Raw genomic sequence first — 23,923 nt, 5'->3', positions numbered from 1 at the left:
ATATGAATATTTGTGACAGTGGAGGTGTCTCGGAGGAATGCAAAATTTCAATGGACGAACAGTGTTTAGATACCGAATCTGAATCCGAGATGCCGCCATCTCCTCGTCCGATGCCTTCATCTCCCTCTGAGTTATTGCTTCCTCGCCTATAACCTCACCAAGACAATCTCGGGGGATCCGTAGGTAGTATACTTCAAGCCCATCCAAAAATATCAGAGTCCTGAATATTGCCCTGGACCGGATAAAATGTTACTCGGCAATAAAATAACTTCCCTCTGCGCTATACCAAATCTGTTCGAAATAGTTAAACTGATACCAATTTTCAATCACTGCATGCAATATATCGTCAATACTCAACACGGTTTCATTCCTAACTGCTTTACAATCACAAATTTACAATCATTTTTGTCTTATGTGACTGATGCAATAGCTAACGGTTTAAAAACGGACGTTATCTATACAGATCTTTCCTCCGCGTTCGATAATCGACCACGACATCACGGTTGCTAAATTGGACAAACTTGGTTTCACTTCGACACACATTCTTCGTTGGCTACAATCATACCTTAGGAATTGTCGTTTAGCAGTTCATTACCCGGAAACTAAGGGGGAGTCATTTCGAACCGTTAATATTTTTACTGTACTTCAATAATGTCAATTTTTCTCTGGAAGGTCTTCGCTTATCGTTTGCTGATGATGTGAAGATCTACCACATCATCCGCAAATTAAAAGACGCAGCCGTTTTCAGTGGCTCTATTTTTTGTTAATCTTCACAGAGTGCTGTATGTTAATCGCATGATTATAAATCCCGATAAGTGCTCGATTGATTGGAAGATCGACTGGCGTTAAGCACTTACCTTACGTTAAGCATCCATCTCGATTAATTACTTACATTCAAGCATCACATCAGTTCTATTGTAACTCAAGCCTCCCTTATCTTAGGAGGATGGCTGAACACTTTACAAACGTAAACTGTATATAATCCCTTTAATGTTCGCTTGTTCGTTCGAATATTGTTCGGCAATTTGGAGCCCCTGCTACCTGAACGGTGCTCTTGGAATCGAGACGATACAACGCAGATTTGATCTCTTCGCCCTTCGCCGATTGCTGTGGACCGACCCTCATCGACTAACTAGTTATGAAAGACGCGGGTTATTAATCGGTATTGAATTTATTTATTTCTTTTGAGCGAATAATGACAGGGCGCAAGTAAAATGATTATTATCGATACGTCACTTCGTTTATGCATTGTAAGCGTTTTAAATCTTTGAAGTGCGAAGAACCATTCACGGAACCCAGCATAGTTTCGGTCATAATATATTTTGAGTTTATGATTTGAAAAGTACTTATGAGGAATGAATTGTGATGGAATGAAACGTGACACGCTAAAGATTAAGGTAAAAGTGTAAAGAGCGTGTGGTGGGTTTTACAATTCTGCCTCATCTTACTTCTTTTTCATCCTTTTTTTGATCCGGAAATTATTAATTTTCGTTGTTCGATAATTGTGTTCACAATGAAAAGACTTACCTACAGTAATTTTCTATTACAACTTATTTTCCCCCACCATACGCTTTGTAATATTGCTCCAAATACAGGCAATTTACACAATTTTACAACCACTAACACCCTGAAGCTTATGCAGATTTTCGGAACAGCATCTAAACAAATTCACTATATTACTAATTAGGTTGACGAATGTCTTAACTAAAATTCCAGCATTAAATGTTTATTTTAAAATGTTGACTGTTTCAAAACCAGTTTTATAAAATTTTAGTAAATTTAACAACAACTTTCCGTATTCCGAAAAACTACTTAAGAAATCTAGTTGCGAAACAATTTTATTTTGTAGGTCAAGTAAGCTGATGCCGAAACAAGCTTGTCTTTATTTATAAATCAATTGAAAGTGTTAGGAAAAATCCCACATTTATATCATATCACAGAAAATCGTGCCATTCAACTTCTATGTAAATTATCATTTACTTTCTAAAACATATAACAAAAATTATTAATAATTATCACATTGTTCAAATCGCACTTGATTTTATTTACTTCATTCCATTTTCTTTGGATCTTTTCTTCCCATCCAGTGCCAAAGAACAGACTTCACTTTCATCCTAAAATTGAATGAATGAAATGAGTACATATGACTTAACTGTGTGTAGATAAAACCTACCTTTAGTAAATTTTTGTTATAGCATATAGAAATAACTCAGTCACTTTACCTAAAATTAGTTTATTGCACAAAACCACGATAATGTATGGAATGTATGTTTTGGATTTTTTTTGTGGTTTCATACAAATACTCGCTTCATTCATTTTACTATCTTCATCTTGTTTACACCACATTCAATTACTTTCACTTTCACTTTGAGATATTGTTTTTAAAAGGCATTTTTGTTTAATAGACATCATATTCATGGTATAACCATCTTTTCTCTTATTTCATAATTATTTACATGAGGAACATAAGAGAAACGAAGCCCAGATCAACGCAACTAATGGTATTTATCATTCAAAATAGATTTCGCACTTACAGCTTTGAGTGACAACATTTTGCGGAACGCAATTAGTATACAGAGCCAACCAGGCACTGGAATTAACGTAAAAGAAATACAGTATGTTCACTAACAAAGTTTAGAAAAATTATGGCGACGAACCCAAAACTATCGTTGTTTAAATATTGTCGGTCAAGCGCACATATGATGTTGTATAATACTTCCTTCTCTTACCATATCTGATGCTTGATCTTCATAGTACGCATCTGTGTTGGTTAACAGAGAAAAAAGATTTCCTTCTACCCTACCAACATTTTCTTTCATTTGTAGGTAGCGTTGTTGGTCGTCTTTTTATATTATTACATATCACAAATTAAGGTAGCGCTTCGCCGTGGTCACGGGAGTTCGCTGCCTATCCCGGGGTTTCACGCACTTTACCCAAAATTGTGAGAAAACGGGGAAGAAAACGGAAATTCCAAGAACATACGATTCTAGATAATTAATTTTTCTATCGATTCGTATATAAATTGTGCCTGATAAACATTTTTATCGAAAGATTTCGTGCGAGTTATAAAAATAAATGAGTTTTTCCTTATTTTTTCGCACGCACACAATGTCAACGCATGCATTGGGTTGTGCAAAATGCTACATGCGGTAGACGCTAACAATATTTCTTTTGTTTTCGTTGTCCGCTCTCTCTGCGTAAACGTTGAACATAGATGAGTAGAAAATGTAAGTAAGTGTTACTACTTTGTAAAACAATTTCTATTCATGTTTCAGTAGAACCAGAAATCAGTAATGATTTTCATCGCTACTAGCTTTGACGCTTTGTTGAAAACGTAGCACATCCCTACACATGCGAGTTGTTTATAGCGAGAAAAGGAAAAAAGAAAACCAAATTTTATCAAAACTCGCACGAAATCTCGCGAAAGAAAAGCTTTCTAACTAATATTTTTCGCCAAATTCATAGTAAAATCATTTACCTACAATCGTATGTTTTTGATTTTTCGTGAATCGGGTTAGTATTTTAGAAATTTGCAATTTAGGGTGAAATTTCGGCGACAAAGCAAGAGGAAGCAGTGAGTTGTCTTGCTTCGACCTGACCACGGCGAAGCGCTACCTTAAGCTAAAGTACTCGAAACAAAAGCTCGATAGAAGGGTTTGTTTTATTTTGCGCTTCAAATAAAAATATATTTTTACAATACTACTATACCATCGAGAATAGCAAAAAAAGGTTTTTAGTTTAATGAACACAGCGCTCAAAACTTCTACTGCTGGAATAGGGGAAAAAGTCGCTTACACAAAAATTTCGATATCTCCGTTAAAAATGGACGGATTTTAACAATTTTTGGCTTGCTGGATAGGTATTACCGTGCGGAATCTAAGTCTGAAAATATATTCTGTTTTCAAGGTCAATTGTGACAGATACTGTCAAAAAACTGAAAATTTTGACATAAAATTTCGCATATCTCAAAAAGTAAACATCCGATCTCAAAACCATTCAATAGCGTTCAGGGTGACAGGGAGACCTTTCATTTGCGACTAGACACTTGATCAAAATCGGTCCAGCCATCTCTGAGATCTCGACCTCTTAGTTGACAACACACATTTGACATTTTGCTCAAAACTGTAGGCTATATTAGTTACTTACCAAACGAACCGACTTCGGCTATACTGGTTCCCATTTCCCGGTTCCAGAAGTACCGGCAATGGTGGTCAAAAACTCTAAAACGAGACTCACTCGATTTTCTTAGAGATGATTTGATCGATTTCCACAAACAGACTAAAATAAAAGTTCTTTTAGTCTCATAGGTTGCTGTTTAGTTTCATCCTGGTCCGACTTCCGGTTCCAGATCTATAGGGCAAAGTGTATTTAATCATTTAGTGCGACAATGCAATTAAAGAAAAATTCTTATAAACTCGACATTACTGTTTACAAATTGAAAAGGTTATGTTAGTTCATACCAAAAGAAAGTTTCTTATTTTATTCAAGATTGAAAGAAAGTTTTCTTGACAGAATTTTCTAGAGATATTTTTGGAAATATAAGAAATATGTTAAAGGCATCATTACACCACTAGGTGGCTTACAATTTACTAGGTTTTTTACAATCGATATCGGCAAGGCGAATGTGCTTATCACAACAGAGACTGTAGTATAGACATTATATCGTAGTGATAAAAAGTATCGTCGCTGCAATCGAGTTCTGTCTGCGTACCGGTTTCGCACTTAATATATGAATATTTATGACAGTTGAGGTGTCTCGGAGGAATGCGAAGTTTCAATGGACGAATAATGTTTATATACCGAATCTGAATCCGAGATGTCGCCATCTTCTCGTTCGGTGCCTTCATCTCCTTCTGAGTTATTGCACGGGAAATATACTCGGTGTGTTCTACGCACATACAGAATACGGAAAACTGCAACGATTCGCGAGAGAACGCTCTAAACGTTCTTATGCGGAAATTCTAAAAAGAATAATTAAGGGGGGTCCATTAAACCATGTAAGCCCGTTTGCACTCTTGTCAGTTGACGGAGATACCTCTGACGACCCCTGCGATATTTATTTATTTATTTATTTATTTATTTATTAATTTCGTCAAGCAAATGTAGACTACATATAAATGGTTTACAATGTTTACTTAGATACTACGCATTATTTCTACGTCTAAGCTATAATTTCATTTCATTTTTGAACATTCAAAGGTCAAGATGTTTGCAATATTGATTGTAGTGGCGCATTATACGATTGATTGGGCTACATTTTGCGTAATTTGTTCTAGTGTTTCTTTCTAAAAATAATTTCCTGGTTCGTAATTGACGGCTTGGGATATAAAAATTTAATTGCGATAATAAAGAAGGTGATTGAATGCGTTGAGGAATAATGTCGCTGATAAAATAAAGCATTGCAAAGTCGCGGCGTTCTTTAAGTGTTTGAATATTGATGAGCATGCAGCGTGCTTCATATGGTGGTAAAGGAAATGCTGTCCAGTTTAGTTTACGAAGTGCATATAAAAGAAATTGCTTTTGAATAGACTCGATACGTTCTTCGTGAATAATATTGTATGGATTCCATACTAGGCTGCAATATTCCAAAATAGGTCTGACATATGTACTGTATAATAATTTCATTGTGTATGGGTCCTGAAAGTTATGACTGAAGCGTTTAATAAAGCCCAGCATGCTATTTGCTTTATTGATTATGGTATTGTAGTGTTCCACAAAAGTGAGCTTGGAGTCTAAGATTACGCCTAAATCTCTTACAATTTTACATTTTTCTACAAGTTGATTTCCTAGATGTATGTTTGTGGATATAGTTTCATTTTTCCTACTGAAAGTTATTGAGTTACATTTTGCCTTTCTCTATAGAAAGGTATTAGAATTGCTGGAAAATCGACTTTCGAACGGAGCCTCCGAGACCCATAGTGTTATATACCATTCGATTCAGTTCGACCAGATCGAAAAATGTCTGTGTGTGTGTGCGTTTGTGTGTGCACTTTTCGAAGAAATATGAACGCGCTCAATTTTCTCAGAGATGGCTGAACCGATTTTAACATACTTGGGCTCGTTTGAAAGCTACTGCCGGGCCATTTATCATGTTCGAAGATCAAATGGCTGTGACTTTTGGTTCCGGAGAGATTGTATAAGTGACGTAACCGACAAAAAGCGTTGTATTTGAACGCGCTCAATTTTCTCAGAGATGGCTGAACCGATTTTAACAAACTTGGGCTCGTTTGAAAGCGACTGTCAGGGTGCCAAAATTTTGGGATCACCCCTATTTTCGTTAAGCTCTAGCGCTCAAAAGTTTGAGTACCTCGAAAAAAGCCTTCATGCAAAATTTGAGCTAAATCGGACATTCGTAAGGGGTGCTGCCCGGTGGTAAAGGTTTGACAATTTTCGATCTTGAAAAAGCACCATAGGGGGAAGTACATGAAATTTCCAAAATCGAAAAACAATTTTGATGCCGAAACTCTTAAAACTGCATGAAACATCAAAATTTAGTGTCATCTAAAAAAAAAATTTTTTTGAAAAAATCAACTTTCTGGGACTTAGAAAAAGTCCCAAAAAGTGGACTTTTTCAAAAAAAATTTTTTTCGAGATGACACTAAATCTCGACGTTTCGTGAAATTCTAAGCCTTTTAGCATTTCGAAAATTTCATGTACTCCCCCTTCGATTTCGAAAATTTCATGTACTCCCCCCATGGTGATTCTTCAAGATATATGAAAATTCCACTAAGTGTACTAAGAAGGGTTTTTGCCTTTATCATATAGAAAGGCTCACTGTGAAAATCGACTTTTTAATACCATGCCATATAATGTCATATACCATACGACTCAGCTCGACGAACTGATCAAATGTCTGGGTGTGTGTGTGTCCGTCCGTGTGTGTAAGTGTATGTGTGTGTATGTAGCAAAAATATGCACTCACTTTTCTCAGAGATGGCTAATCCGATTTTTACAAACAAAGATTCAAATGAAAGGTCTCATAGTCCCATAGCCTGCTATTGAATTTCATTCCGATCCGACTTCCGGTTCCGGAGATATAGGATGATATGTACCAAAAAAGTGAAAAAAATATGCACTCACTTTTTTCAGAGATAGCTGAACCGAATTTCACAAACTAAAATTCAAATGAAAGGTATTGTGGTCCCATAGTTTGCTATTGAATTTAATATGAATGTGACTTCCGGTTCCGGAGTTATATGGTAATATGTGAAAATTTGAGAAAAAGTTTACACTCAATTATCTCTGAAACAGCTAAACCGATTTTCGCAAACTAAGATTCAAATGAAAGGTCTTATAATATCCTAAAAATTTGTGGAACATTTTATCTGTATCCGACTTCCGGTGGATAAGTGGAAAATTACCCATTTTATTAGTATTTTTCCACGAACGATGGTTAAAAACAGGTACAAATCCCCTAAATCTGTCTGATAAATTCTTCTAGTTTGCAGAGCTTGTTGGTTACATATTAGTTAGTGGGCATGAAAACTTAATTCGGCACTACTGCTCCCCTCTTTTCCTGTTCCGAGAGCACCGAAAGTGGAGAAGAAAAACTCCTAAAACTAAATTCACTTCGATATCTCTGCGATGCTTGAACCGATTTTCACAAATCGTGATTTGAATTAAAGTTCATGCTGTCTTTAAAGCTACTGTGAAATTTCATCTGGATCCGACTTCCGGTTCCGCAATTACAGGGCGCTGAGTGTCAAAGTTTTCAAATAGCCATATAGAGTGACAATATGTACAACATCGAAAGAAGAAGAAAACACAAAACGAACAAGGCGTGCTTTGTTCTATTTCGTACACGTTGTGTAGTGATGTCAATAATAATAATAATAATAATTATAATTATAATAATAATCTTACTACATGTTTTATGCTGCTGATTCATGCTGTTTAGCTTGACTTACATATGCAGAAGTAACAGTAACAGTTTGTTAGATTTCGTTTGAGTTTAACTACGTTCAATTTGTAGATCATATTTGTTGGTAGCAAACGAACCAACTTCGGCTATTCCGTTTATCTGAATCCGGTTTTGGAAGAACTGGAAATAGTGATTTTAAAAAAAAGGGTCTCACTCACTTTTCTTGGAGATGGCCAAATCAATTTTCACAAACTTATAAGTTCAAAAGAAAAATCTTACAGTTTCATATGGAATTCCTTAATTTGTTGTGGATACTACTTTCGGTTCCGGAACTACAGGTTAAACAGGATTTATAGAGTTTGTGAGATTAGATCCGAACAAATTATCCTATTTCTATTCAATAAACAATTGATTTTGCGAATTTCACGGTTATATTTATGATGTAATGAGTAATATGAGAAAGGCATCATTACACTACTAGGTGGATTAAAATAGGTTTTTTAGATTAGCATCACTGTTCTCATACAAATAGGCAACGCAAATGTCAAGCACTAGTTTGGAAAAATGATACTGACTGTGTGACATAAACACTGAAGTATGCTTTTGTGAACTACTCGAATCAATTTGAATCAATTGGTGTCAAAATTAGTATTCAAATTATTTAATAAAAGTATGAAACATACTTCCATGAGACTGTTATGAATGAAGAGAAAGGCATTATCACACCACTAGGTGGATTAAGAAGGGTTTTTTACATTGAGTTGGAGTAGACTTTTGCAGCACCAAATGTGGAATAGATTGATTTCGTTCTGGAATATTACAGCGTCGTTGATATTTTTTTCCATGAAGAGTTTCATGTCGTCTGCACTTTCAGATTTTTTAGTATGAAGGAAATGTCGTTTATATGTAAAATGAAAAGGAGAGGCCCTAAGTGAGAACCCTGAGGTACGCCAGAAGTTACATTAATTGGTTCAGACAGAATATTTTGGAAGCGGACTACCTGTACACGATTCGTTAAGTATGATTTGAGCCATTCCAGAAGAGTATGTTTTATGCCATATTTTTGTAGTTTGTGTAGAAGTAATGGTATGTCAATACGGTCGAAGGCTTTGCTAAAGTCAGTGTAAAAAGTTTCTACGTAGTTTCCGGCGTCCATTGCATCTGAATGCTTCACTCTGAAGTGAATGTGATGTGATAAAATCTGGCTTCTCCTAAACTTCGTCGTAAAGGCCGCAGATTGTCCTCTTCATCACAAAATATCTAAAAGAAACGAAAAGTGTTGACTCAAAACCGAAGCAAACTCCTCCCCTTGGTTTTAAAAAATTTAGGGATCATTAGCAGTACCCAGCACTTCCTTGGGCCTCAAAAAACCCGTATGACCCCAAATCACAACCAGAAAATCAAACAAACTGGATTATTGAATTTGTTTATATAGTGAATTAGATATTAACCGCCTTATATATTACTGATCCTCTGAAAAGCATCCTAACTGCCTTCTACTAGTAAGTACATTTTGAAAACAGTTGACTGAACAATGACTCCTCCTTGCAGTTATTGTATCTTCGATGGATAATTTATCATTAGAAATGGAAGATATGACCAACGTGATTCAATAGAGTTGCAGCAGTATCATCCCATAAAATTGATTCTTTGAAACATCTGATACACAGTCGTGATTGTGATGTATTCTCTTAAAGTGGAACTTAGCTTACTTCTAACATTACCCTTGACTTCCATAATTTCAGTATAATACACCTGGATCGATAGGACCCCTATGGAAGAGCACTTTTAAGGATAAAAAAGTGCTATTAATTTTATCGTGTAACCCCCTCGAATCCGGGTTTGTTGTTTCTTGCCAAATTAATATGAAAGGCGAAGATCTGTGTATAGCTTCCATCTACATTCCTCCCAGAGTCACGATATGGCATCGACGGCTAGCAAACATCATAGAGCATCATCGCGACTGGTTTTAGGGGACTTTAATTCGTATAGTGCAGGGTGTGAATATTAATGATTAATGATGATGATAATCGTTAATCCATCGCTTCTGTTTCGATGAACGATGAACCTTTTTCGGAAAACTCGCAAATTTCAGCACATACTAGGAGAGGCTACTGCCAGTTGTTCAAGCGAGCAAGGGAAATTTCAAAGCTGGTGTTGTTGTTTTAAAATTGTGAAACACAATATTTTTCATAAAAGTGTTTCGATAAAAACCATGTTTTTTTAATACGGGATTTTACTACGTATCGTACAACAGGCTTTCAATTTTACATATAGGCACATTTCGCTTCGTGTGTTGTATTTTGGAATGGCACGACACGAAAAAAAGTCGAAAATTAGCTTAATCCCACTATACACTGAGGTTTTTTATTCGATAGTTTCCAAAAATTATCAACTTTAATGCACAATAAAATGCTAAAATCTAATTAATGCCAACACTCTTGTCTAAGAAGGTTTCGGATTTTCTTTCATAAATTGTCAGATTTGTTCAAATAAATTTTTATGTTGGTATGAGTATTCATTCACAAGTTTTTACAATGATACGAAAAGTTGATTAGGAAGTTGTTTATTTCTAGAAGACTATTTGCTTTTTTAAACATCGTTCGATTAACGGCGATGGTAAGAACAATCGAATTTATTTATTTCTTTTCAGCGAATAATGACAGGGCGCTAAAGTACTTATGAGGAATGAATTGTGATGGAATGAAACGTGACACGCTAAAGATTAAGGTAAAAGTGTAAAGAGCGTGTGGTGGGTTTTACAATTCTGCCTCATCTTACTTCTTTTTTCATCCTTTTTTTGATTCGAAAATTATTAATTTTCGTTGTTTGATAATTGTGTTCACCATGAAAAGACTTACCTCCAGTAACGACCATACACTTTGTGATATTGCTCCAAATATAGGCAATTTACACAACTTTACAACCACTAACACCCTGAAACTTATGCAGATTTTCGGAATAACATCTAAACAAATTCAGTATATTACTAATCAGGTTGACGCATGTCTTCACTAAAATTCCAGCATTAAATGTTTATTTTAAAATGTTGACTGTTTCAAAACCAGTTTTATAAAATTTTAGTAAATTTAATTCCGAATTCCGAAAAACTACTTATGAAATCTAGTTGCGAAACAATTTCGCAACAACTTTCCGTATTCCGAAAAACTACTTAAGAAATCTAGTTGCGAAACAATTTTATTTTGTAGGTCAAGTCAACCGAAACAAGCTTGTCTTTATTTATAAATCAATTGAAAGTATTAGGAAAAATCCCACATTTATATCATATCACAGAAAATCGTGCCATTCAACTTCTATGTAAATTGTCATTTGCTTTCTAAAACATATAACAAAAATTTATTTTCAAGAACAGTAAGCAGCTTAATAATTATCACATTGTTCAAATCGCACTTGATTTTATTTACTTCATTCCATTTTCTTTGGATCTTTTCTTTCCATCCAGTGCCAAAGTACAAACTTTCATAGTTTTTCAATTCAATTAACTTATATTCAGTACTTCACTTTCATCCTAAAATTGAATGAATGAAATGAGTACATATGACTTAATTGTGTGTAGATAAAACCTACCTTTAGTAAATTTTTGTCATAGCATATAGAAATAATTCAGTCACTTTCCCTAAAATTAGTTTATTGCACAAAACCACGATAATGTATGGTATTTTCTTAATTTTTTGTGATTTCATACAAATACTCGCTTCATTCGTTTTACTATCTTCATCTTGTTTACACCACATTCAATTACTTTCACTTTCACTTTGAGATATTATCAAACGTTTTTAAAAGGCATTTTTGTTTAATAGACATCATATTCATGGTATAACCATCTTTTCTCTTATTTCATAATTATTTACATGAGGAACATAAGAGAAACGAAGCCCAGATCAACGCAACTAATGGTATTTATCATTCAAAATAGATTTCGCACTTACAGCTTTGAGTGACAACATTTTGCGGAACGCAATTAGTATACAGAGCCAACCAGGCACTGGAATTAATGTAAAAGAAAAACAGTATGTTCACTATCAAAGTTTAGGAAAATTATGGCGACGAACCCAAAACTATCGTTGTTTAAATATTGTCGGTCAAGCGCACACATGATGTCGTATAATACTTCCTTCTCTTACCATATCTGATGCTTGATCTTCATAGTACGCATCTGTGTTGGTTAACAGAGAAAAAAGATTTCCTTCTACCCTACCAACATTTTCTTTCATTTGTAGGTAGCGTTGTTGGTCGTCTTTTTATATTATTACATATCACAAATTAAGCTAAAGTACTCGAAACAAAAGCTCGATAGAAGGGTTTGTTTTATTTTGCGCTTTAAATAAAAATATTTTTTTTGCAATACTACTATACCATCGAGAATAGCAAAAAAAGGTTTTTAGTTTAATGAACGATGAGGTCTAGCTTGGTATAAAATGTCCAATACACTATACGGAAGACAATATAGCATTCGGAACAATTTTGCGCAAACATCACTTATACCATTAACAAAGTGAAGTCTCAGTTTATTCCATTATAATAAAGAAAGGCTAAACAATCACTGTGAAAATTGATTATACGACAGTGGTTTGAAAGGTTGAGCAATACATACCTTTTCACTCAGCTCGTCGAGATAAAAAAAAATGTCCGTATGTATGTGTGAGTATTCTTTTATTTTCTCAGAAATGTCTAGACCGATTTAAGCAAACTTGAATGCAAGTGAAAGGGCTTCAGATTTGACTTCCGGTTACAAAATAACAAGAAGGTGTCAATTTATTTGTTAGAATCAGAGTCTCACGAGGAGTTAATACAAAAGTATAAATCGAACGCTCTTCGGGATTGAGTAAAAGAACTATGATTATCAAGGCAAAGAAATTTAGCCCAAGAAATATTATCAATTAAAATCGAATAGCGTATACCCATAGCCAAATATCATGTATTAAAATACTCCTAAGGTGATGAGTTTAAACTCTAATAAACTATTGAGTAAGTAAATATGGAAAATCATTCACATTACTGCGTGTAAAATTCACTGTAAAATCTGAAACGATAAAGTAAAGCATCGGTAGATACAATCATTTGAGCAGTTTCATTTCCGCTTTCCACCTAACAAATATTAATACTGTGAAACATATCACACAATAAAATTGTTGCACACCATACAAGCAGATCATTGCGAAAAAAGTTTATTAATACAATACAAGAACAATGTTACCTACTTGTGGTGTGCATAGGGACAGTCCTATGGAGTAATTTGAACAGCTGACATAGGACTGCACGATTATGACCAAATCACTGCTTAAATTCGGTTTGAATATTTGGGCAGCAGCATTTCGTGTTCCAAAAAACTTTTCCGGAATTCCGTACAGCTTTTTACCTTCGCTAATTGCGTTGATTTCGTGACACGTAATCTTGAGAAGATGATGGAAACATACACCTGACTGAAAGTCAAAGCTAGACATATCGGCCTGGCCTAAAACAAAATACGTAATAGGAATAGGCTCTAAAGAATAAATGCTACATCTTCCACCAAGAAGCCACCAAGTTGATTAGCTCGTGTATTTGGGCTCACTGATGACCTCTGATAATGATACAAGGAGGGGTATTTTTACAGTAAATCGTGCGGATATCGATATTTAAACTTCTCTTCGCCAAGCTTGTGTTCAAGTTTTTTATGCAAGCAGTTCTTTTTATAGCGTTTCTGTACCATTACTACCATTCTGCGATTTCGGTTGAAGCAATAAACTATTTCACATTATCAATCGAGTTCATCTTATATAAATTAGAAATTAATCTTATTCACTCAAAATTTACCCAGGGGAAGTTGTCAATTTCTCAGGCGAAACGACATAACATGGGATTTCATCCAATCTTGCATGACACAAGATCAAAGCATACCAACTAAAGCTTGAAATCGTTTTATGGTACTTTTTGTCTTGCTGTCTAGCTAAAACCTACCTCTAGCATGCTACACGTCGGACTGAAACGTTAGCTATAATTTTGCTTGTATTTATAGCTTCACGTGCTTCCAACAGCTTCGCTTTTGCATCGATTGATCAATCAGAGTGATGCTTTCCCTTCGATATATCGCTTACTCCTTTGAAACCGTCGACTATGGCAGGGAAATCCGGTATGCCGGAGATTTTTTGCAGACAAAATAGGACACTGCTAGCTATTAATTAACATTTCAATGATTTACAATTAAAAATGCATTGCTATGAACATTCAAATCAATACGTAGAAATATTTCCAATCAAATGGTGACATAATATTAATAATTGATACAAAATTGACTGAGCTGTAATTGTTCAAAACCTTACCACATTTCTACGTGTATTTTTCTTGTGTTTCTAATTTGTACCCCTATTTAGGAAACAAAAATGTGTTCCACATTAATAATTGAACTGCGTGGAAGATGTCAAAGTAGCTTCCGAGGCCTGGCTCTGAAATAGCAACGCAAGTAGTCTTACCTTGTCTTAGGCCTGAGCCGGATGTGGCCACTTGAACGTAATCTGTAATCACACTGTAACTTTTTTACGAGCCAGAATTGGTCTTAAACAAGTTAGTTATCTCTAAAAAGATATAAATTAGTGGAATTGAACGGTTCTTTCACTCAAGGGGGACAATACATGTAAACACCGTATTACATTCACCAGTGAAATGATACTTTATTCTGTCATTTCGCATTTTGAGTTACGAGAAACTTTGCAAAAAAAACTCTCGTAGCCTTGAAATAATACTTCACGGTTTTTAGAAATAACACGAATTTTTCCAAACGGTTTCTGTTTATTGTTCTATAAGGCAGGGGTGGAAATAAGCAAATTTTTGATTCACAGTAAATAAAAATAGTCATAGTTATCTTTTCATATCACATTTAGTGTAAATATTAAAAGTAATCTTGAAACGGATGAGTTTTGATAAGATCAGTATCACTGTCTGATTTGATGTAAACGTAAAAACTGATTACCGCTCAATTTTCTCGGATATAGATTATCCGGTAGCAATCATTTCCGGCTCGTTAGGTGAGTTTATTTCGTCGTTCGCATCGAAATTCCATGCTTCGTAATGTATTTGAAATTTATTCAGCAATACCGTCGTGATGGAGATACATCATCAATAAAACAGCTAATAATATTACTATACATGCTGCGGTGAATAAAAAGTACGGGTGTGTAATGTCAGAGACATAACTTGATGTCGTGAATACGAATAAAACTGACACGATTCCTTTACATGTTCGAATTCGAATTGATAGTCGTTCGATTGTGTGAATCGCGAAACTTTCCCTCTACTAAAATTTTCAACGATTTTTGACGTCGATTATCTCATGTTTGATTTGCATATTTCATTGAAAGAAACTAGCAAGATGCTGTACAGGATTCATTTCTGACTTTAAAAACGTGATTAATCCACCTAGCAGTGAGATGATACCTTTTTTTATCAATTCGCATGTGTTTTTTGCATGAATATTCTTCGGTGTTTATGTTTTCATTACATTATTTTAATGACCGTCGTTTTAAGCGACAATTTGAGATTTTAATCACTCATTACTCTGTAATGTCGAAACTGAAAATCAGATCGAATTTGAATCTAGAAGTGTGATAATCGATTAAACATGCCATTATATGTCGAAGTAATTTCCACTTTAGAGTTTGCGGTAATTTAAGGTACTTCCAGAGCCGGTACTCAGGAACCAGCATAACCCAAACCGATTCGTATGGCCATATGACGAATAAATTACAGCTTGAAGCTTAATTGGATAAAATTCATTAATTTTTATATGTATGTATAAAACTAATTAATTTTGTATATAAGTTTAATTCAATTTGAATTTTTGTTTCTGATATTTAATTAGGCTTTTTTGAGAAAACGATTGAGCTTTGAGAAACGATTTTATACTGGAACCGGAATTTTAAAATCGATATGGCCGAAGTCAGATAAATTCACCTGAGAAGCTGTATAGTTTACATTTGTTCCAAAATATTTGAAAATCAGTGAAGACATCTTTGAGAAATCAAAGCACGAATTAAATTTTTAGGTACCTTCTGAATCGACAACTGAATACCACAAAAACTGAAAAAAGTTATTATTTTTATCGACTATCCAAATCTGCTAACCCGATCAACCTAATTAATTTATGTGGAATAGACATTTTTATACTAATCACCCTGTATCCCCGAAACCGGAAGTTGGATTTGACTGAAGAGCAAGATGTTTGAAAGAATCTTGAATCTTTTCATTTGCATCTTAGATGATTCTTAGATTTCATTTGAATCTTAGATCGGTTCAGCCATCTACGAGAAGAATGAGTTACACAATTTTGATTTCGTTTCAAATATCATCCTGTAGTTCCGGAACCAGAGGTCGGAACCAAACATAATTCAGGAACTTTGTTTGGGAGCATACGACTTTTCATATGAATCTGAATTTGCAGAAAAGAAATTTTCCGAGAAAATTGAGTGAAATTATTTGTCACACACGCATTTGCTGATCTCGACGAACTGATTCGAATGGTATATGGATGTTATGTTCTTCCAGCATTTAGTGCTGTAAGTAGTTTTAAACTATATAATTAAAAAAACTATATAATTAAAAAAATTCACCTGGTTTATATCTGTCATATTCGAACGCTGTATTCTGTATAGTTTACATTTGTTCCAAAATATTTGAAAATCAGTGAAGACATCTTTGAGAAATCAAAGCACGAATTAAATTTTTAGGTACCTTCTGAATCGACAACTGAATACCACAAAAACTGAAAAAAGTTATTATTTTTATCGACTATCCAAATCTGCTAACCCGATCAACCTAATTAATTTATGTGGAATAGACATTTTTATATTAATCACCCTGTATCCCCGAAACCGGAAGTTGGATTTGACTGAAGAGCAAGATGTTTGAAAGAATCTTGAATCTTTTCATTTGCATCTTAGATGATTCTTAGATTTCATTTGAATCTTAGATCGGTTCAGCCATCTACGAGAAGAATGAGTTACACAATTTTGATTTCGTTTCAAATATCATCCTGTAGTTCCGGAACCAGAGGTCGGAACCAAACATAATTCAGGAACTTTGTTTGGGAGCATACGACTTTTCATATGAATCTGAATTTGCAGAAAAGAAATTTTCCGAGAAAATTGAGTGAAATTATTTGTCACACACGCATTTGCTGATCTCGACGAACTGATTCGAATGGTATATGGATGTTATGTTCTTCCAGCATTTAGTGCTGTAAGTAGTTTTAAACTATATAATTAAAAAAACTATATAATTAAAAAAATTCACCTGGTTTATATCTGTCATATTCGAACGATTATGTTGCCAAAAACGAGCCGTGCTAAAATCGGTCCGAGGCTAAATGTCATGAAAAAGGATGCTGTACACAGTCTTTTTGGTACTTAGAAACAATTGTATGTAACAGAATAAAAAATCGTCTTTTCCGTTGCTCCCAAGCATTGCTTTGTCGTACAGCGCTCAAAACTCCTACTGCTGGAATAGGGGGAAAAGTCGTTTACACAAAAATTTCGATATCTCCGTTAAAAATGGACGGATTTTAACAATCTATGGCTTGTTGAATAGGTATTATCGTGCGGAATCTAGATCAGAAAACATATTCTGTTTTCAAGGTCAATTGTGACAGATATTGTCAAAAAATTTTGACATAAAACTTCGAATAACTCAAAAAGTAAAAATCCGATCTCAAAACCATTCTTTAGCGTTTTGGGTGACGGGGAGACCTTTCATTTGCGACTAGTTTGATCAAAATCGGTCCAGCCATCTCTGAGATCTCGTCCTCTTAGTTGACAACACACATACAGACACACACACATACACACACACACACACACACACACACACACACACACACACACACACACACACAGACATTTGCTCAGTTCGTCAAGCTGAATCGATTGGTATATGTCATTCGGCCCTCCGGGCCTCGGAAAATTTTTCGAAAGTTTGAGCGAATTCTATACCTATTTTTTATATATATAAAAAAAGGTAAAAGGACCAAATTGTGGAATTCTCTACGACATTTAGCACAGTTCGGAACATTTTCCTCGAACGATTTTCGCACAGCGAAAAGTGCACGAAGCAAATCAAACTATTTTGGATTTTCACTAAACTGATGATTTATATCTTCGATTTGCAAAGAAGTAATCTTAAGGTAGCGCTTCGCCGTGGTCAGGTTGAAGCAAGACAACTCACTGCTTCCTCTTGCTTTGTCGCCGAAATTTCACCCTAAATTGCAAATTTCTAAAATACTAACCCGAATCACGAAAAATCAAAAACATACGATTGTAGGTAAATGATTTTACTATGCATTTGGCGAAAAATATCAGTTAGAAAGCTTTTCTTTCGCGAGATTTCGTGCGAGTTTTGTTAAAATTTGGTTTTCTTTTTTTCCTTTTCTCGCTATAAACAACTCGCATATGTAGGGATGTGTTACGTTTTCAACAAAGCGTCAAAGCTAGTAGCGATGAAAATCTTTACTGATTTCTGGTTCTACTGAAACATGAATAGAAATTATTTTACAAAGTAGTAACACTTACTTACATTTTCTACTCATCTATATTCAACGTTTACGCAGAGAGAACGGACAACGAAAACAAAAGAAATGTTGTTAGCGTCTACCGCATGTAGCATTTTGCACACCCTAATGCATGCGTTGACATTGTGTGCGTGCGAAAGAATAAGGAAAAACTCATATATTTTTATAACTCGCACGAAATCTTTCGATAAATATGTTTATCAGGCACAATTTATATACGAATCGATAGAAAAATTAATTATCTAGAATCGTATGTTCTTGGAATTTCCGTTTTCTTCCCCGTTTTCTCACAATTTTGGGTAAAGTGCGTGAAACCCCGGGATAGGCAGCGAACTCCCGTGACCACGGCGAAGCGCTACCTTAATAGTTCTTTAGATAACATTTGGAGCCATTAAAACGACAGATTTTATATAATGTTATCCACTGTTCGTTTCTTGTTTTCTTTCTCTTCAATGCAAACCATCAGCAGCTGATGCAATCGTTCTTGCTTGAATTGAAACTAGATTTGCGTACAAACCGACACATTCGCTCGCAGTGCCAAATGATGCGAAACTGGTTTAATGCGTCTTCTCGCCTTGACGTCCGGAAGGAAAATGAGAACTACGACCTGAGCGGTTTGAGTCTTCTCGCCCCGACGTCTGCTTTCATCCAACGCACAAGAAGAAATGATCGATTTTCGACCACGGTTCCCCTTTTACAACGTTTAGTTGAAGATATGTGCCTGACTACCTCAAAATCGTCGTCCTTGCAAAAGTAAAGAGTTTTCCGCGTTGATTTAAAATTTTCAGAAAACCTCATTTTTGAGTTGTTTGTGGTTATCTCACACTGTTCAAAGTATTATACTGAATTCCTGATCATATTTTTGATGAAATAGTGAAAGAATTATGTTGCTGCCATTAACACAAGTCGAGATATTCACGATTAAGTTCTGCCCATTCTTCCATATGGCTAAATTTGAAAAGGCGCCCCATAGTAAAGTAAGTCGTATTCACGACAATAATTATAATTATAATGACAAGGAAATCATGACCAATACTAAAGCGTGCTATGCTGCTGATTAATATCACCATATTTAGCAGAAGTAACAGGAGTGCAGGATTTTGCTACGCCAATTCAAACGCACCATTCAAATGCTGCCCCAAATGCTACGCTCCTGTTATTTTATAAACCAAATTCATGTCAAATAGCGTTTTATTATAATTATAAGGTATAAGCAGCTTGAAGTTAAACAAAGACTTTTATAGTTAAATCCACTATTTGGTGTTCTGAAAACTGTTACATTAACATTATCAATGTGGCTACGATGCAAATTGATTATTTTCATACAACCTTCATCTAGCATTAATTTTCTTTCATCTAATATTAATTTTATTGCAAATTAAATAACAGGTTGCGAAATCCAACACGGTTTGTATCAAAGAGAAAACTTTGTGTTGTGTTGAAACTTTATTCTTAGAGGCATACTTTGAGCGAGATTTTGCGAGTATTCTTCTGAAAACGACCTCCAAATTTGGTTAATTCGACGAACAAGCTGTTTCAAATTGTGTGCCCGGTTCTTCCCATGCTTCATCTTTGTTTGAGCCCAAAAGTTCTCAGTTGGATTGGCATCGAGCGACTGAAAGGGCCAATCCTAGGTCACGACACCTTGACCCATTCAAGACGTTTTTTCACATGTTTTTCACTCAACATCGGTTTTTGCGGTTTTTGTCTGTCATAGTCTTGGTTTTGTCTAACATAGAGAATGAAACAGTTCTCTGAAAGGTTTGGTCATCCATTGGAAAACGAAGTCGGTTCACTATTATATATACTTCCAGCACCGGAACCCGAGAACCGATATAATCGAAGTCGGTTTGCATGGCCACCAACATGACGTACAAATTCTACTAGTTTTTATTTAAATTTTGAAGATTTTGTACGATTTTTCCATCGTATTCTAAACGACGATAAAAATTTTTGTTGTATCCGAAAATATGCAGTAATTTTAGGTAGGACCTTTCATTTGACCCTAAGATTGGGAATAACGGATTTTGTTTCGCCAAGAGTGAGAGTTAAGGAAAATTGGTCAAACCATCGCTGAGAAAAATGAGTGAAATCCATTTTGGAATATATGACCACTATTTCCGGTACTTCCGGAACAGGAGACCGGGACCCAGGATAGCCGAAATCGGTTTGTTTAGTTGTCTTCTGATAATGGCTATCAGTTTTAAGACCACTTTAGAAAATTTTTTACGTGTTTTGTTTTACCGGTTTAAGTGACGGTGTATGACATTGAACACACTTTACCCTATATCATCACTTTTCTCAGCGATGGTTTGACCGATTTCCACAAACTTAGATTCAATTTAAGGGTCTTCCGGTCCCATAAGGAATTTGTTTCTCCTTTCTACCTATATTCTTTGATTATTGCTGTCCAAACCATACACTGTTGAACGATAATATTCTAAAGTGTTGGTACAATCAATATACGAGTAAATAACTCACTTGGATCGTTATGCATTTGGTAGTATGTGGTATCTGAAAGTTGGAGCATTGTGAGATGTGGAAACGCGAGCCCGGTTGACGACCGAAGCGCATGTGTTAGTAATCCAAAACGAAATTAGTTACATTATGGAATCAATGTTTGTGTGTGGTATCGCATAAACAGTTGCTAGCTGAAGCAAAATAGGAAAAGTTTATGCTGATGGCATATGACTTTGGTTGCGCATAGGAAAAACTGCGAGGCCGGCTTGAAGACCGTAGCGCACAAAACGATTGAAAATGTGAGATCGGTCCAAGACCGCAGCAAAAGATGATGGATATTTAATCTTGAAGGAATGATCATGAGAACTATAATAATGTTTATACATTCGAATTAATGTGCGTTACATTAATTGAGGTCTTGTTAATATTACAGATGAACTCAGACAAAGACTGGCCATTGGAACCGTTTAACGATTCATTGGTTCCATCTGATTTGCGACGTGAATGGGAAGAATGGCTCAGAGCGTTTGAACTGATTGTAGAGCTCAGGAAAATCGAATCACAACATGAAAAATTCATACTCCTCATAGCACGAGGAGGCCGAGAACTCCAGCGTATTTACTATAATTTGCAACCTGTTGCTGGTGAAATTACCCCGGATCCAGTAAAACTTCCTTTAATACTTCCCGAAACGCCAGAGTATGACAATGCGGTGAAAAGATTAAACAACTTTTTCGTGGGTAAACGAAACGAACGGATTGAGCTGGAAGTTTTCCGTTCGATGAAGCAATTATCTGACGAACCGTTTAGTTATTTTATTTTGCGGTTGCGCACACAAGCGATGCGGTGTGACTTTCGATCCCGCGAAGAAATTGAAATATTACATCAAGTGGCAATGGGTGCCCGTGATGAGCATGTCAGAGATGAAGGTCTGGAGGATTCTATGTGCTTGGATGATTTGATAAACTACGCGATGAACAGAGAAATGTTACAAAAGCTAAAGGAGAAAGTTCGTCAATGCAAGAACGACGAAGACAATAGATGTTGTTAAACAAGACTGGAGGAAAAAGCCGAAATTTAATTCTAGTTTTCGCGAGAACCGGTGGGGCCAAATAAAACATACTGAAGTTGAATGTGAAAATTGCAGTTCATGGAAACATTCTAAAGAATCACGATAGTGCTCTGCTCGAAAAGCTCGGTGCAATAAATGCGGACGTATAGGCCATTACGCAAGAAAATGAAACCGTTCCAGAGCTATGGATGTTAAATCGTTACGAGTTGACAATCAATACCGTCACCATGAGGAGTTTGCTAAGATTGTATTACCATGTGACTCATCGGAGATATCGAAGGTAGAATAGTTTGCATTTGTTATGTTGAATTACATAAAAGATTTAATCGTAGGTATCGTAAAATCTCCATGATTTTGCAATACTCGAATAGTAAAGAATTTAAATACATGATCTAATTTAAAAACTATGTTTCTTTTATCTTCCCCAAATTCCAATATGTAAAATTGATAAAATTCCTGTAGTTTTCCTGATTGATTCTGGGGCATCCATAAACACGGTTACTGAACAAAATTGGGATGAACTTTCCAAAAATGGTTTACAAAAAGCGGTATAATTGTGACCGTACTGCATACGCTAGCCAGGAACCGTTGAATGTTCTAATGATTTTCGAGGCTCAGATCTCCATAAATGAAAGCAAACCCGAAAGCTATGCGGAGTTTTTCGTAATCCAGGGGGCGAAAAAGTCTTCGCTGTGCAAAAGAACTGCAGAAGATCTCAATGTCCTAAAAGTTGGCCTTGATGTGTCTAATATCGAAATAAAATCAACTGTCTTTCCAAAATTCCCGAACATTCATGTTAAGTTGTCGATCGATCCAAACGTTCCGCCAAAGAAAGTTGCTTACTTGCGTATTCCAGTAGCAATGGAAAGAAAAGTTGAGCAGAAAATCCTTGAGATGCTGAAAAGCGACATAATTGAACCAGCGGTTGGGCCCACCTGAGTGGATATCACCTATGGTTGTGGTTCCAAAAGGAAGGAATGATATCCGCATTTGTATCAATATGGAATATCTTAATCAAGCTATCCAGCGCGAATAATATCTACTTCCCACGATATATACGCTGTTGAACAAACTCAGAGGAGCAGTATATTTTTCTAAACTCGAACATCGGCCTTTCATCATATCGAACTTCATCCACACTCCCGTGGAATAACAACGTTTTTGACTAACAGGGGGCTCATGCGATTTAAGAGATTAATGTTTGGGATCAACTGTGCCCCTGAGATCTTTCAGCGAGTAATGACTGAGATGCTGACGGGTATCGAAGAAATAATTGTGTACGTTGACGATATAGTTGTTTCTGGAAAAAAAAACCGAGATGAACATGACTCTCGTTTACGAGAAGTCCTAACAGTACTCGAAGAAAATAACGCTACGCTGAATAAGTAAAAGTGCGTATTCGGCGTAAAGCTGCTTGAAATACTTGGTTATGAGGTGAGCGCAACCGGTATTAGTCCATCGAAGGAAAAATTGGCGCAATACGGAACTTCAGGTAACCTGAGACAAATGAGGATGTTCGAAGTTTCCTTGGAATAGTAAACTTCATTGGACATTTTATACCAGATCTTTCAACGTGAGCCGTTGCGTCAATTCATTAGAGGAGATGTTCCTAATTTCGGAGAAGTTCTGAAAGAAGCGTTCGAAGATTTACGTAATGAGATATCAAATAATGTACAGAAATTAGGGTTTTTCGATCCTATGGATAAAACTGAACTATACGTAGATGCGTCGCCGGTTGGTCTCGCAGCGGTTTTAACACAGAAAGATAGTTCGAACGTTGCACGAATAGTGAGTTTTGCCTCGAAGGGTTTAACAAAAGCTGAGAGAATTTATCCACAAACACAGCGAGAGGTGTTGGCAGTTGTGTGGGCAGTTGAGCGTTTTTACCCATATTTGTTCGGTACAAGATTCACAATACTAACAGACCATAAGACGTTGGAGTACATATTCGAAGGAAACCATCAGCATGGAA

At 35.7% G+C, this 23,923-nt stretch overlaps 2 long non-coding RNA genes across 2 annotated transcripts; both read right to left on the bottom strand.

The window, feature by feature from the left end:
* Positions 1 to 1,854: 1,854 nt before the first annotated feature.
* On the bottom strand, positions 1,855 to 2,523 carry LOC131431657 (uncharacterized). The gene is made up of 3 exons (XR_009229710.1): positions 2,174 to 2,523; positions 2,050 to 2,114; positions 1,855 to 1,983 (listed from the first exon to the last, which is right to left on the bottom strand). It is a non-coding gene; the product is annotated as an uncharacterized LOC131431657 (long non-coding RNA).
* Positions 2,524 to 11,237: 8,714 nt separating this feature from the next.
* On the bottom strand, positions 11,238 to 12,000 carry LOC131431652 (uncharacterized). The gene is made up of 3 exons (XR_009229706.1): positions 11,812 to 12,000; positions 11,450 to 11,635; positions 11,238 to 11,390 (listed from the first exon to the last, which is right to left on the bottom strand). It is a non-coding gene; the product is annotated as an uncharacterized LOC131431652 (long non-coding RNA).
* Between the last annotated feature and the right edge of the window lie 11,923 nt (positions 12,001 to 23,923).

This window comes from Malaya genurostris, chromosome 2 (genome assembly GCF_030247185.1).
Source record: "Malaya genurostris strain Urasoe2022 chromosome 2, Malgen_1.1, whole genome shotgun sequence".
Classification (NCBI taxonomy): domain Eukaryota; kingdom Metazoa; phylum Arthropoda; class Insecta; order Diptera; family Culicidae; genus Malaya; species Malaya genurostris.
This window is presented reverse-complemented; position numbering and strand designations above follow the sequence as displayed.